General features: G+C 39.6%; 1 protein-coding gene across 4 annotated transcripts in view; it reads left to right on the forward strand.

Moving 5' to 3' along the window:
• LRATD2 (LRAT domain containing 2) overlaps positions 1-13634 on the forward strand; it is a 263088-nt gene that overhangs the window by 116445 nt on the left and 133009 nt on the right. For all 4 annotated transcript variants that reach the window (XR_005025881.2, XR_008996157.1, XR_005025887.2 and 1 more), the window contains one exon: positions 1079-1263. The gene's annotated coding sequence lies outside the window, so the exon portion shown is untranslated. The remainder of the gene's footprint in view (positions 1-1078; positions 1264-13634) is intronic.

Genomic DNA, 13634 nt, shown 5'->3' on the forward strand with positions numbered 1-13634 from the left:
AGCATCAAAGACTGGAGCTTTGTTTACTGATATAATAAGCTGCTCTCAGGCAGGGATGGAGTCATTTATTTACCTGAATCTCTCCTTCTGAATCCCTACTAAATGTAGAGTAGCGCTAGTGCTTAGCAGATGCTTGAAAATGTCTTCTAAGTGAATTAATGCATAAACATCTGGTACTTCTAATACTATTGGTCCTAATAAACACCATTGAGTGGTGTCCTGTGAGGATTAACTGAAAGAACCTAACAGTGTTCTTAGCCAGTTAATTTTGTTACCATTTTATTTATGAGGAATCTGCAAGAAGTTGAATAACTTGCTCAGGAGCACAACACCTGTAAATGGCAGAGTCAGGCTTTGAACCTACATCTGCTCATTTGCACAGGACGGTGTGTGTGGTGCATGTCACTCTGTAGTGCTTCTGCGTTGACATATGCAAATAGCTGTGGAAACTCAAAGAGAGTCACTGCTTACTCTGCCTGGTAGAATTAGAACAAGCTTCACAGAGGACATACTGTGTGACTTGAATATTGAGATCCATTCTGCATGATGGAAGAGGACAGGGTGGCATTCAAGCCCGACAAGGCTACGTGCGCAAAGGCAGAGCATGACTGGGATCCAGCGAGGCTGTTGGCCGGGCTGTGGGGAAAGGTTCCAAGTTGAGCAAGTAAGAGGGTGGCTGAAGATGTGCTCAGGGAGGTTACCTGGAGCAAGGCAGTAGGTGAGGCTGGATTCCATCTGACTAGGTCAGCTTCCAGAGAATTCTATGGTAAGCAGGCTGTATGGCTGGAACATGTATTTATCTCCCCAGAGTTTGGCAGTGGAGAAAACCTTCATGGGAATAGTTTTACTGAAAGGAAGACCTCCCTTCTTTGCTTCTACCATGGTACACATGTGACTTCCAGCAGTGTACATTCTAGAAGGAAGTATTAGTTTAATTTCCTTAAGGAATTTATGCAACTAATTGGTCCCTTAAGGTCTTTGGGTTCCAAAAAAAAAGCTACTTTTTGCTTTGATTCTCTCGTTGTTAGCAGCTGCTGGATGGTTTGTGTAATTTAACGCCCTTCTCTTATCTTTGCAGATTGAGGCCACACCGCAAGGGAACTCTCTGGGCTGTGAAGCCATAAACTTCATAGGGAGACAATGACTTGGCTACAGGGCCTGTCCCCTGCACCTACTCCCTCGTCATCTGAATGGACAATATCTGCCTCACTGGGATCAACCACCTCTACTGCTTGTCCTCACACCAGCTGGCCAGAGTGAGAGGTAGGGTCCCTTGCTACCAAGGAGAGCTTTTCTTTGCTGATATTATATGAGTCTGTGGTATATTTAAGGTAACTTAGAGATCCTTTAGCCTAACCCACATGTTACAGAGGAAAAACCAAGGCTCAGAGAGGTGAAGTGACATGCCCGGGTCACACACAGTAGACCTTCCCTGTCCTACAAAGTAGCCACTCGCCACATGTGCCTATTTCATGTGGCATACAAAGCACCTGGAATGGAGCCAGTCTGACTGGAGTGTATAAAATACACAGAGGATTTCACTGACTTAGCATGACTAGAAATATCTCATTGATATTTTTTTATATTGGTTACATGTTGAAATGATATTATTTTAGATAGATTGGGTTGAATTAACTGTATTATCAAAAATAACATCACCTATTTCTTTTTTTGCTTTTTTCCATGTGGCTATTAAGAAATGTGGAATGACCTGTGGGCTTGTATTATGTCTCTGTTGGACAGCGTTCAAGAGCTTGGAGTAGAACCCAGGCCTCTTGACTGGGATGTTAACATGGAACAGGGTTGATGGGGGTGGGGGCAGGTAGCGGTTGGATCAGAAGAAGCCAGACGCAAGGAGACCTGTTAGGAGGTGACTGCAGCAGGCACACCTGGTGGTGGCTGTGGGTGCTCTGTGCCATCAGTCATTGGCACAAGCTCCTGTAACCCCTGGGGTGTCCCTGTCATACTGTCCCTCCCACCCCGGCTTCCCTGTCCGGTGCCTTGAAGCTTGTTTCTCTTCCTGTGCCACTCCAGATGTCCCACATGGGAAGGTGCCTTCCAGACTGGTTCAATTTGTGACTGATCCCTTGCACCCTCTCTGCTGCTTTTTTTCAACTGCCTTAAAATGACCTTTTATCCCACTTCCTCACAAGCTTTTCCTTAGAAAACATGTCAAAACAGCACTTGACTTTGAAAAATTCTAGGATGACCACTTACTAAAGGAATGAGTGCTTATTCTTCACTCCTTTTCTTGCAATACCTTAGCCCCAGCTGCCCAAATCTGGCTTCTGCAAAAAATGCAGAGGAGTTAGTAGAATGAAAGGTCAGGCTGGCTGGTATGGAAAACAGTTTTGAGTATTTGGTGTTGAGTATTATGCAATCTGTCCCACTGTGGCTCCAGTTCCCTTCTGCAGCTCTTCTAGGCTCAACTTGTATGGATGTGAGATAGGAGTTTTTCATTCATTCACTCATTCAATCAATGAGGGTTTAGCAAGCATCTGAAGCCTTCCAGGCATTGTGCTGGGCTCTGGAGAAACAGTGGTGTTCATAGTAGATACAGTCTTATAGCGAAGAGAAGAGAAAAATGCAAACCGATGAGTCACAGATGGCTGTCAAATCCCATGCACCGTGGTGGCTCTGCATGGGCTGGCAGCTCACTTCTCTGACCAGGGTGAAGTTGCTTTAGAATTGGGACCCAGCAGAAACCTGGAGCACTGCGCCAGTTTGGACACTGAATAACCATTCCTGAGTTCCAGTCAGAGTTTTGGGGTCTGTTGCTTAGACCCAACTCCCTCAGTACCATCCTTTCTAATATCCCAAACAAAACTCATTCAGCCACTGGCTTCTGGGACTAAGGTCACCTCCTCAGGCTTCATCACTGCAGAAGTGCACACTTCTCCATATTCCCTTAATTCACAGAATGCCCACCTGCTCTTCTATGGGATGCTGTTGACTCTGTCACTTTGCAGCCCTCTGCGAGAGGGGCAGCTCCTCTCCCTTTACCTCCTGTGCTGTATCTCAGGATTAGGTTGAGTCTAATCCTGTGCGGGGAGTGAGGGAACCTTCCTCCTTCCGTGATGTTGCTCATAAATTTTTGCCTTTTTTTCCTTTAAACTTTGTTTTAAGTTTAAGAGCTATATACTAAGAAAGACACACACAAAAAAACATGTGGAGTTTAAATATACAGTGAATGCTTAGGAAAATGCCACAGGCTAAGAACAAGATCACTGCCAGAGCCCAGGAGGACCCTCTGCACCCCTGGCTGATCACAGACCCTCTCCCTCTCCCACAGAGAGAACCCAGCATTCTGACATTTGGTATACTTTCATCCCTCGCTTTTCTTTATCTTTTACCATTTATATGCATTCTAAAAGCATGAAGATCAATTTTTCCCTTTTTTGAGCTCTGTATAAATGAAACCATACTGTGCGTATCCTTTGGTGTCTGGCCCCTTTTGGTGTTTGTGAGGGTCATTCATGTTATTACTGGTTCTGGTAGCTTCCTCATTTTTATTACTGTACGGAATGATCATTCGTTGTCGACTGTCTTGAAAATCTGCTCTCCTGCTTTGAGCCCAATAATCTTGGGCTGCTTCTGCCTCATAGTCCTCATGCCCACCACAGGCACCGCCTCATCCTGGATGAGACTCTACACTTTTCTATTATGAACATTTTCAAACAGACACAAATCGAGGGGAGCTGTTTACTAGAGCCGCGTATACCTGGCACCCAACTCCACCACTATCAATTTATGGTCCCTATTGTACCTGTATCCCCATGCAGTCCTCTCCCAGTTATATTGAGAAAATCCCAATTATCATATATTCCATTCATAAATATTTCTATACTGTCCTCAAAAAATTTAAGGGTCCTTTTGAAAAAACATAATCCCGTATCATTATCATTTATAGAATGAAAGCAATGGTATTTTGTTAATGCAAAAAAAATTAAGCTGATGATGAAAATTTATTGTTATCTTAAATTTTTTAAAATACTCCTTTGAATCGGGATTAAAATAAGATTCATAAATCACACCACCATGGTTTGTATTTCTCTTAAAAAGCTTCAATCTATAAATTCCCCATCCTGCTTGCTCACTTGCTCTCTCTTTCTCTCTCTCTCTCTCCATCTCTCTCTCTCTTTTTCTTAATCTTGATCTTCTTATCCTTACCATTTATTTATTTATTAAATAAACCAGATCATTAGTCTCTGGAGTTCCTCACAGTTGGGGTTTTTCTGTTGTTTATCATGTTCTTCTGTCCCCTCTATTTCTTTTAAATTGGTGGATTGTTCTAAGCTTTGTTCCAGATTTAGTTTGAATTTTGGCAAGAATTCCCCAGAAGCTGCACCTTGCCCTTTCTTCCATCAGCAAGTTGCCTGAGATGTCAGCAGCCAGTACTACTCATCACGTAGGTGATCCATCCCCCATCCCCGCAGTCTTTCTCCGCGGGTTGCAGAATGACAACATTCTAATCCTACCATTCCTTCATTTGTCAGTGACAATGCTTTTATAAAGAAACTTTCCCTTGTCAACTGTTTGATTTCCCTGAGAAAAATTCTTGCAGGAAAAGAAGAATAAATGTTTCCTTTTCCTTTATTGTTTTTTATTTTTCAAAATAAATGAGATGATTCTGTAACATAATCCAAAGGAGAATGAGGGCAATTTTTTTTTCTTTTACTAACTTTATGAATTTATGGATACATCTACATTTAGAATGTTTTAATCCATTGTGATTATCCTTACGATGCCTATATTAGCCCAAGGAGTCTTTTAAATTGACTCCTGAGTTCTTAAGACCTTTTAGTACAACCTCAGTAGATATCACACCTTCTTTGCTTTCTGATATAGCATAGTATCATCATATAACATCATTCATGGATATTTTAGAGATCCTGAGTTCTTTTGAGAGTGGAAGACCATAATCTAGATGCTAAGGGTGTTCTTTGCTACAGGGATGGCTATTATTTCCAAACATTTTCAGTGGACAGAGCCAGGAGATGAAGATAATTGTCATGAGTTCATGTAGATACTATATATCAAATTAGGTCTACATAGTTTTTACTTAATATTTTTGATTGTGTATCTTTATTTCCTTTCTCTTATGCCAAACATTGAATTTCTCAACATCACTGATATGATTATTCATTTTCTTTCTCACACAGTTCACACACAACAGACTCAGAATAACAATATAAACACTACCATCAGCAATACAACTATTAAAATCAATTTAATATTTTTGGTAGTTTCTTTGTCTTCCAGGTGTATTCCATGAAAGATATACAGTAAATTACTATGTTATAAAGTTATTTGAAATATTTCTTTTCATGTGGTTATGCCACAAACTCAGTATACTATTAAAGTCAATTGTTCCATTCTACTTTTTATTTTTACTTTTATTTACTTTATAATTATGCAAAATACTAATGTGTTCCAAAGTCATATCATAATATAGAGTATATCCAGGGAAATGCAACTTCTATCCTTATTCCCCAACCCTGTTTTTTTCTTCCCCATGGGGGCCATTTGTTTTTAAGTTTTTGTTCTTCCTTTTATTAAAAATTTTTTTAAAAATACATGTATGCATTCTCACCTCCTCTGTTTGATAAATGGCAGTATACTTTTCTCCAACTTGCTTTATTTCATTTAATAATATATCACTTCAAGAATATTATATAAATGGGATCATACAGCATACAACCTTATGGAACTGGCTTTTCTCAGCATATTTCTCTGGAGACTAACCCAGAGTATAATAATTTTTGACCATATTAATAGTTCTTATCGATTGCTGTGCACAATTCTATAGTGGGGATATACCAGTTTGTTTAGCCATTCACCTGTTCAAGTACCTCTTGGTACTTGTTAGGCTGTTGCAAATAAAAGTGCTACACATTTGTGTACAGGCATATGTATGAGAAAGCTCCCTATTTGGCCTCCTCTGAGACCATCCCTGCAGTGGGGAGGGACACTGGCACATCTTGTTGCAGACTCGTGAGGGTAGAAGTCTAGGCTTCCCCCTTGGCCTCTGCTGGCGTGGGTGGGGTGGAGGTGGGGCCAATGTTCTTTTCTGTGGTGTTTGGCTGGAGTAGAGCTGCTATTTCTAAAACTTTCCTGTCTTCCTAGGTTGCCCTTTTCCTGGTCCTTTGTTGGAGCTTTTCCCTCCGCTCATGGCTGGCATTTCTGGGGTGCCACCATCTCCAGCACTCAGCCCAGGAGATAGCAGGCAAAAAGAAACCCAGAGAACTTAACACCATGTCATTCTTTTGCATCTTAGATTCTTAGCTAGTCTGCGTCTTCTCTCCACCTTCCAGAGTCTCACAATAGTTGTTTTGCATAAACTTCCAGGAGGTTTTAGTTTGCTTAGCAGGAAAAAATAGAGAAAAGTACCTCTACTCCATCTTCCAGAAACTGAAGTCCTCTCCTGTCCCTTTTGGGTTTGTTTGCACGGCCCTCTGCTTTTTGAAAGCTTTTCACTTTAGCCAGAGGCAAATAGGGGCCCACTGCACATACCGGACTTTAATTCCTGTTATGGGTGCATATAATTAGACATGTCAAGATATCTAATGGTTTCTATCAGGAAGAAAAAATACTGATGAGTCAAGAGTTCCTGGTTCCTGTCATCTATTGGGATTGGAATGGACATTTCTTGGTATGACACCTGGGGAACTCCCCACTTCTTCCAATTCTTCCCATTCTCCAAGAGAATCATCCACTTTGTAATTACGGTAAAATTAATGGATTTGATCAACACTAAAGAAAACAACTTCAGGCATCTTAACAGGTAACGAATCACTGACCAAAATTACCTTTGCTCACTTGAAGTCAGAGGCAGATTCTTCTGGTCCAAACCAGACAGAAGCAAATGAGCCCATGGGTGATGTTTGCCCAGGCAATCTAAGGATAATACATGTAAAGTAACTCAAGATTTCTAGCACAGAGCAAGGACTCAAGAAATGTCAGTTCCATCTGCCATTCTTCCATCACTTCTTCCTTAGTGCTACATCTAGAATATGTCCAAATTTGAGAAGTGGTGAGACCCTCTGACTAGTCCACACAAACCTGCTTTACCCAGTATAGCTCTTAATAATACTGTTTATGGGTATAGCCACAATTATTCCTAATCACTACTGGTGTGTTGTTCCTAAGAGACTTAGAAAGAAACTAGCCAAGCAATCTCAGAGCTGTATTTCAAAGACTGAGGAAAAAAGCCAAGGGTGTGACAGTTGACATCCTTTCTTCCACTTCAAACTCTTAAAATCATTGTCTTACTTTTAAGGATGAATACAGCCTTCTGACTACCTCAGGTGAGGGCCTCATTGATGGGAGTCAACCCTTCCTATTGAGTGTCTTCCTAAAATAGGGACTAGTGTTAAATACATTACTTTAATTGCTGGAATATGGATCAAATATTTTTGTTGTTCTTATTGTTGTTTTAACATCAGAAATCCCTCCCCTCCTTCCCCTACCAAAAAAATGATTTTGTCATGTAACTTCTTCAATTAGACATTTAGGATAGTGGGAGAGACCCTGAGAAGTACTCTAACTAACAGTAGAAGGTTGTTAATCTCATCCTAAGGAAAGTAGGTATGGTTAATCCCAGGAGATTGCACAGGGCCGCTACGTGCCTAGCCTGGGGACACACGGGTACTGGAAGCTAGCCTGGCTGCTTTCCAGCTAGCTAAAGAGCTGTGATTCTCCAGAGGTGGTGCCACTGTCTAACTTGCTCAAGGCCATTTGGACTCGTAGTTGCCCTAGTTATAGATGCTTAGAGTAAGAACAGAAGTGCTGGGAGCATGGCATCAGGTGTGGACCTAGTTATCAGAGAGGAGCATTGTGGGGAAAGAACCAACATGTCAACTTTTGTTTTGAATTATTACCAATTTTTCTCATAGTTCTGGAGTTGGCTGAGGCAAGAAGGGTACATAGATACAATAAAGTATTGAATCTTGCTGCAAAGTGTACTGGAGCCAGGATGGGAGACTGCCCACTTGGGTGGAGTGGGTGGCAATCACAGGTAGAGACACAATTAGCAGATCCTGGATTTTTTTCAGACCTTTTTCATTCAATAAAATGAACGTTCAAAGATTCAACTCAAGGCAGCCCTTGTGTCTTGTTCTAAATTCCTTTAGTAACATATTTAAATCTCTAGATAGTAGAGGATGTCAATAGCTAAGAAAGGTTTATCAACCTCTTCATACATGTGCAAAATACTTGTGCCAAAGTAGGTTTACTAGAGGTCAATTTTATATTAACACTGAATCTTAATAAAGACTGTCACTTGAGTCTCTTGATTAAATTCCTGCTGTTCCTTATTCCTTAAAGTTCCAAGTTAGCTGATACTTGGCAAAATATAAAACTACCATTGGGGTTGAAAGAAAAATTTATTTTTCTCTACTTGTTTCTGAAAACACTGTAGACATAAGTCACCTATGTTATGCAAACTGGTGTCCAGTGAAAATGAAGATTTAGCAATCGTGAAAATCTCTTCTCTTTAAATTCTATCTTTGTTTAAGATAAGGCCAACTTAATCTTCCAAATAGAAATATCCCCACAAACCTACAGAGCATGTTAGGGAAAGACTTCTGTACAAAGAAACAACATCCTATCTTAATTTTCCTATTAGACTGGATGAGGGAGAAAACCCGAATCTTGAGCAAACTTAATATTCTGACTCTGCAGAAATGAATATTATTCTAGGTTTCCTGATCTTTTCTTTAATCATGAAATTGTTTGTAATCAACTCAAGAATTGAAATATAAAATTAAAACTCTACTCATAGTTGTACATTCTCTTTTCTTTTAACGTTTTGTAAGAACCGAAAGAATTGAGATGCTAAATGGAAAAATGAAGAAATAATTAATAGGGTACTATTTACTTTTGAAAAACATTTTGTATCTGAGGTATATGGAAAAAATATTGCTATGCAATCAGAAAGATAAGGAGTCAAATCTTAGTTCTTCTACTACCTGGCCGGGACAGTGGCTGCATTTTGAACTTTATTTGTGCTTCAGCTTCATCATTATATTGTCTGAAAACAAGGCTAAGAAGTTATTTTTGTAAACCTCTACAACTGCTTCACACTGCCCCCATGTGTCTAAGAAAAGAGCGGTTTTCTCGCCTCAGTTTGCATGTTAAAATAGTCAGAAGAGATGAAAAAAGTAATAGACTGTTAGTTCCCTCCCTCCCTCCCTCCCTTCCATCCTTCCTTCCTTCCCTCCTTCCGTCCTTCCTTCCTTCCCTCCTTCCGTCCTTCCCTTCCTCCCTTCCTTCCTTTCCTACCCAGGCAATTCTAACTAATCAGCCAAGTTAGAGAAGCACATTAATGGACTGCAAACTCCATAAGGGTGGTGGTTTTGGTGGTGCAATTTGTGATGGTATTGTTTGTGTCTAGAAAAAGCATCTGGCTGATAATCATGGTCAGTTAATATTATTGAGTGGATAAATTAATAAATGAATAAGTACTTGGTTTTATTTAAAAAATGATACAATTAACCTTTAAGTCATATCCTGCTATAATCATCATCAACTGAGCCCTAACAGTGTCCCTGGAGCAGATCTTAAAATCTTGGCTTCAGACCTTCTGATGGCGTTCCACTGAGTTAGAATATCATCTGAAGTGTTTACCGTAGCACCTAAAGTATCACACATCTTGTGAAGATGTTCTACATTTCTTTTTTTCCTAAATTATTTTAGCTTCTACATTTGGTTTGGTTTATCACAGATTAATTCTTTTTCATTTGATTCAATGTAGGGGCCCAAATTTTTTCAACATGTTTATGTAGTGGTTCAGAATCTTATAAAAAATGTCTACTATGGCCTATTGATAATAGGAAACAAGGAAATGATGCAAATATCCATCAATAGAAGAATGGAAGAGCAGATTGTGATTATTGTAATAATGGCTTACTAATCAGCAATATGAGAGTAACAACAGACATATGCAACAGCATAGATGAATTTTAAAAAATGTTATGTTGAGTGAAAAAAGCCAGACATAAAAGACTACATACTATTGATTCTATTTGTATGAAATTCAAGAACAGGCAAAGTTAATTTGTGGAATGAAAATGAGCACAGTGGCTGCCTATGGAAGGAATAAGGATTTACTAGAAGGAGACAAGAGGGACCTCTCTGTCACGTTGGAAACGTCCTGTGTCCTGATTGGGGTGGTGCTAACCCAGGTATAACATTTATCAGACTCACTGAATTATGCACCTAAGATTTATGCATCTCACTGTATGTAAGTTTTATCTTCATGATATTGAATAGCTGATAGTGACAGATTATAAACACAGACTGGACCATTGCATGGATGGGCAAATATCTCTGAATATTTCATTAACCCAAGTTCATCCCATAGCCTCCTACGTTCATAATAATGAACTTAAGAAATGGTTAATTTTTCCTCAGAATCTTCTTTTAGTAATTTAGGGAATCTACTTAAAAAGTTTTAAAGTGTAATGCCTTTAATAATTAAGGAGTTTTGATATTTAAAGAGGCACACTTAGGACAATTTATGAATAAGAAATCTCTAATAACTGACAGTATGTGACATGCTTGTGTAAATATATAAATTCACAGAACACATACATACATACACATATATGTATGTACATATCCACTGTAGAGTCATAGAACAAGCCACAAAAGACTATATAATTAAACTATGAAAGATTTATGTGCTTCTTGGGCTTTATAGTCTTTTTTTCAAATTGAATTGCAATACTCAGTTCTAAAACCCCAGCTAGAATTGCACATCAACAGCAGAATACTTGCGACCATAAATTTATAACTGCTTTGGATTTACCAGAACAATCACTGTGAGCTTTTCAGACTCTGACAAAAGTATACAATCAGCCAGTCCCATTTTTACACCAGACCAGTCAGCAGAATCCTAAGGAGCCTTATTTCATGCTCCTTGATTCTTTTTGTGCCTTGCCATTGAAGTACAATAAATACTTAGGTATTTGTTACCCATGACTGTCTTTGCATTTCTGTCAGCACTCCCTGGGGCTAACCAGGAGGGGAAATATGGCTGATCCTTGGGGTCAGAGGGGTGCATATCTCCCACAGAATCCATCACAGGGAGCCTTCTTATAGATGATGAACAAGATGCAGAGTACTAGTACTTTATTGATGGGGAATGTTTATTTACTTACCACTTTTTCTATTTCTATGTGAGAAGTTTATAACTCTGTTGGGCTCCTCAGCCTATCACTGTGCCCCCAGCAAGAGTGTCTTTTCTGATGGGTGACCTGAGGAATAAAATGAGCATAGTTCAACTCCTCATCATCTCCTTGCCATGCCACAGGCATGACTGAGCTGGCTCTGTCCTTGTGGGGAGGCCTGAAGCTCGGGGAACATTTTCAATTCAGGAGTTATTAGCAAGCCAGTTCACCCAAGGATGTAAGTCATAGTTTTACCTGATTTTTTGCGCTTATCTTTCAACTGGATCTTAACAGGAATGAGAGGGCTGGTACTTTCAGAAATGAGCAATCCTGTCTAGAGTCAGCAACTGCCACCTTCAGTCTTATCTCTCTTGTTTGGTAAAAATGTGGGTCTTTGTGAATTTCAGCACGTGACTACAGCTGACTGTTCAGCATCTAGGAAAAGGGGGGGTTTTCATACTCCTGATGGCCTGAGCTTTTAGTATTGCTATTGTACCTGTATTCAGAAAGCTTTCCAATTTTCATGTAATTTAAGTGTTCATTCAACTAGCTTCTTACTTAAATCTTGTATGATCCTCAGTATAATTGACTTTTTATTACATAGCTGGATAGTCGTTAGTAGTTCCTATTAAGTAGAAGTTATCTCACATCCCATCAATACTTCCAAATTGTTTTCTTCATTACTTTTTTAATGTTTATATCTATATTGTTTCCTTATTATTGGCCATATTCTGTAGACCAGAGACTGTGACTGATTAATAAGGTCTGTGAGGAACTCCTCAAATGCTAGAGGGAATATATTCAAATGCTGCTCTCTTACTGATGGCAGAATATGTGAAGTATCAAAAACAAGGTATAAACAAAGTTGCTCAGTAACATAGACTGAAGAAATAATAACCTTTATGACCATGGAACTAGTCCCCTGGAGACAGAGTATCAACTTTAGATGGTCAAAAATATCTTAACCTTGATCTTGGATGTATGTCCTGAAATAGCAAAGAAATCTGTCTGGAAATAAACAGATAATAAGTGAGCACCTGTAAGGTCTGATGAAAGCACCACATGCTCCCAGACCTTCCCTACCAAGCTTGCTGTGGGACCATCCATTGCACTGAGGTATTGAAAGGCAGTTACCTTCACCAGGAAAAGAAATCCAGATGGTAAAATGGTGCAGATTACCTTGGATTAGTTAGCCCTGTCCTGGCAAAAAGTAGGTTCTCAGAGAGTGCATAGGGAACGGTCAGGCTCACTGAGGGCCTAGAACACTCTTCACCCAGCTCTAGTAGGGGCTGGATGATCACTTGTTTAGACCCATCCTGGGTAAGATTGCATGCCTCTGCAGATGGATCCCACTCAGAAACTGTCTGGTTCTTTGATAAGAAGGTGTATGTAAGGACATATAGCACTGGTTAGTCAAAGAGTAGCATGAGAGAACTGGGTGTTTGGACTCTCCTTCCCTCTCCCATAGTTACTGGTACTCATTTCTATCCTTTCCAGAATCAATTTTGATTCAAAAGACAACCCAGTGCACATGGGGATCAGCCCCATAAAACTGTATAGTTCTGAACTGCAAAATCCCTCTTCCTTTTCCAGATTGTACACTAGAATTCTGATTAACTTCTCCTGAATATTCCATACAAAAGAATTGTTTTAACTCCAGTCACCTTGATTAGAGCCCTTAGGTTTTATCTAATTACTTTAGTAAACTTTTTACTGTATTATTACATATTTCAGAAAAAAGCACAAATATTTAAAGAAAAAGATAATAAAAACTTGCATGCATTCCACAGACTTTAAGAAATAAAACAACAGGGCAGATGAACTTTCCATTTCTTCTCCCCAAAATTTTTTACTCCCCGACCGGCTTCTGGAATAACCAAAATGACATCTACTTATTATTATTATTATTATTATTAAGGTAGTATTGATATACACTCTTATGAAGGTTTCACATGAAAAAACAATGTGATTTCTACATTCACCTATGTTATCATGTCCCCCCATGCCCCATTACAGTCACTGCCCATCAGTGTAGTAAGATGCCACAGAGTCACTATGTCCCTTTTCTGTGCTACACTGTCTTCCCCATGATCCCCCCACATCATGTGTGCCAATCATATTACCCCTGAATCCCCTTCTCCCTCCCTCCCCACCCACCCCCTCCCACCCCTCCCCTTTGGTAACGCATAGTCCCTTCTTGGAGTCTGTGAATCTGTTGCTGTTTGGTTCCTTCAGTTTTGCTCCGTTATTATACTCCACAAATGAGTGAAATCATGGGTAATTGTCCTTCTCCACCTGGTTTATTTCACTGAGTATAATATCCTCCAACTCGATCCATATTGTTGCAAATTATAGGATTTGTTTCTTTCTTATGGCTGAATAATATTCCGTTGTGTATATGTACCACATCTTCTTTATCCATTCATCTACTGATGGACGCTTAAGTTGCTTCCATATCTTAGC

The sequence above is a fragment of the Manis pentadactyla genome, chromosome 3 (assembly GCF_030020395.1).
Source record: "Manis pentadactyla isolate mManPen7 chromosome 3, mManPen7.hap1, whole genome shotgun sequence".
Taxonomy (NCBI): Eukaryota; Metazoa; Chordata; class Mammalia; order Pholidota; family Manidae; genus Manis; species Manis pentadactyla.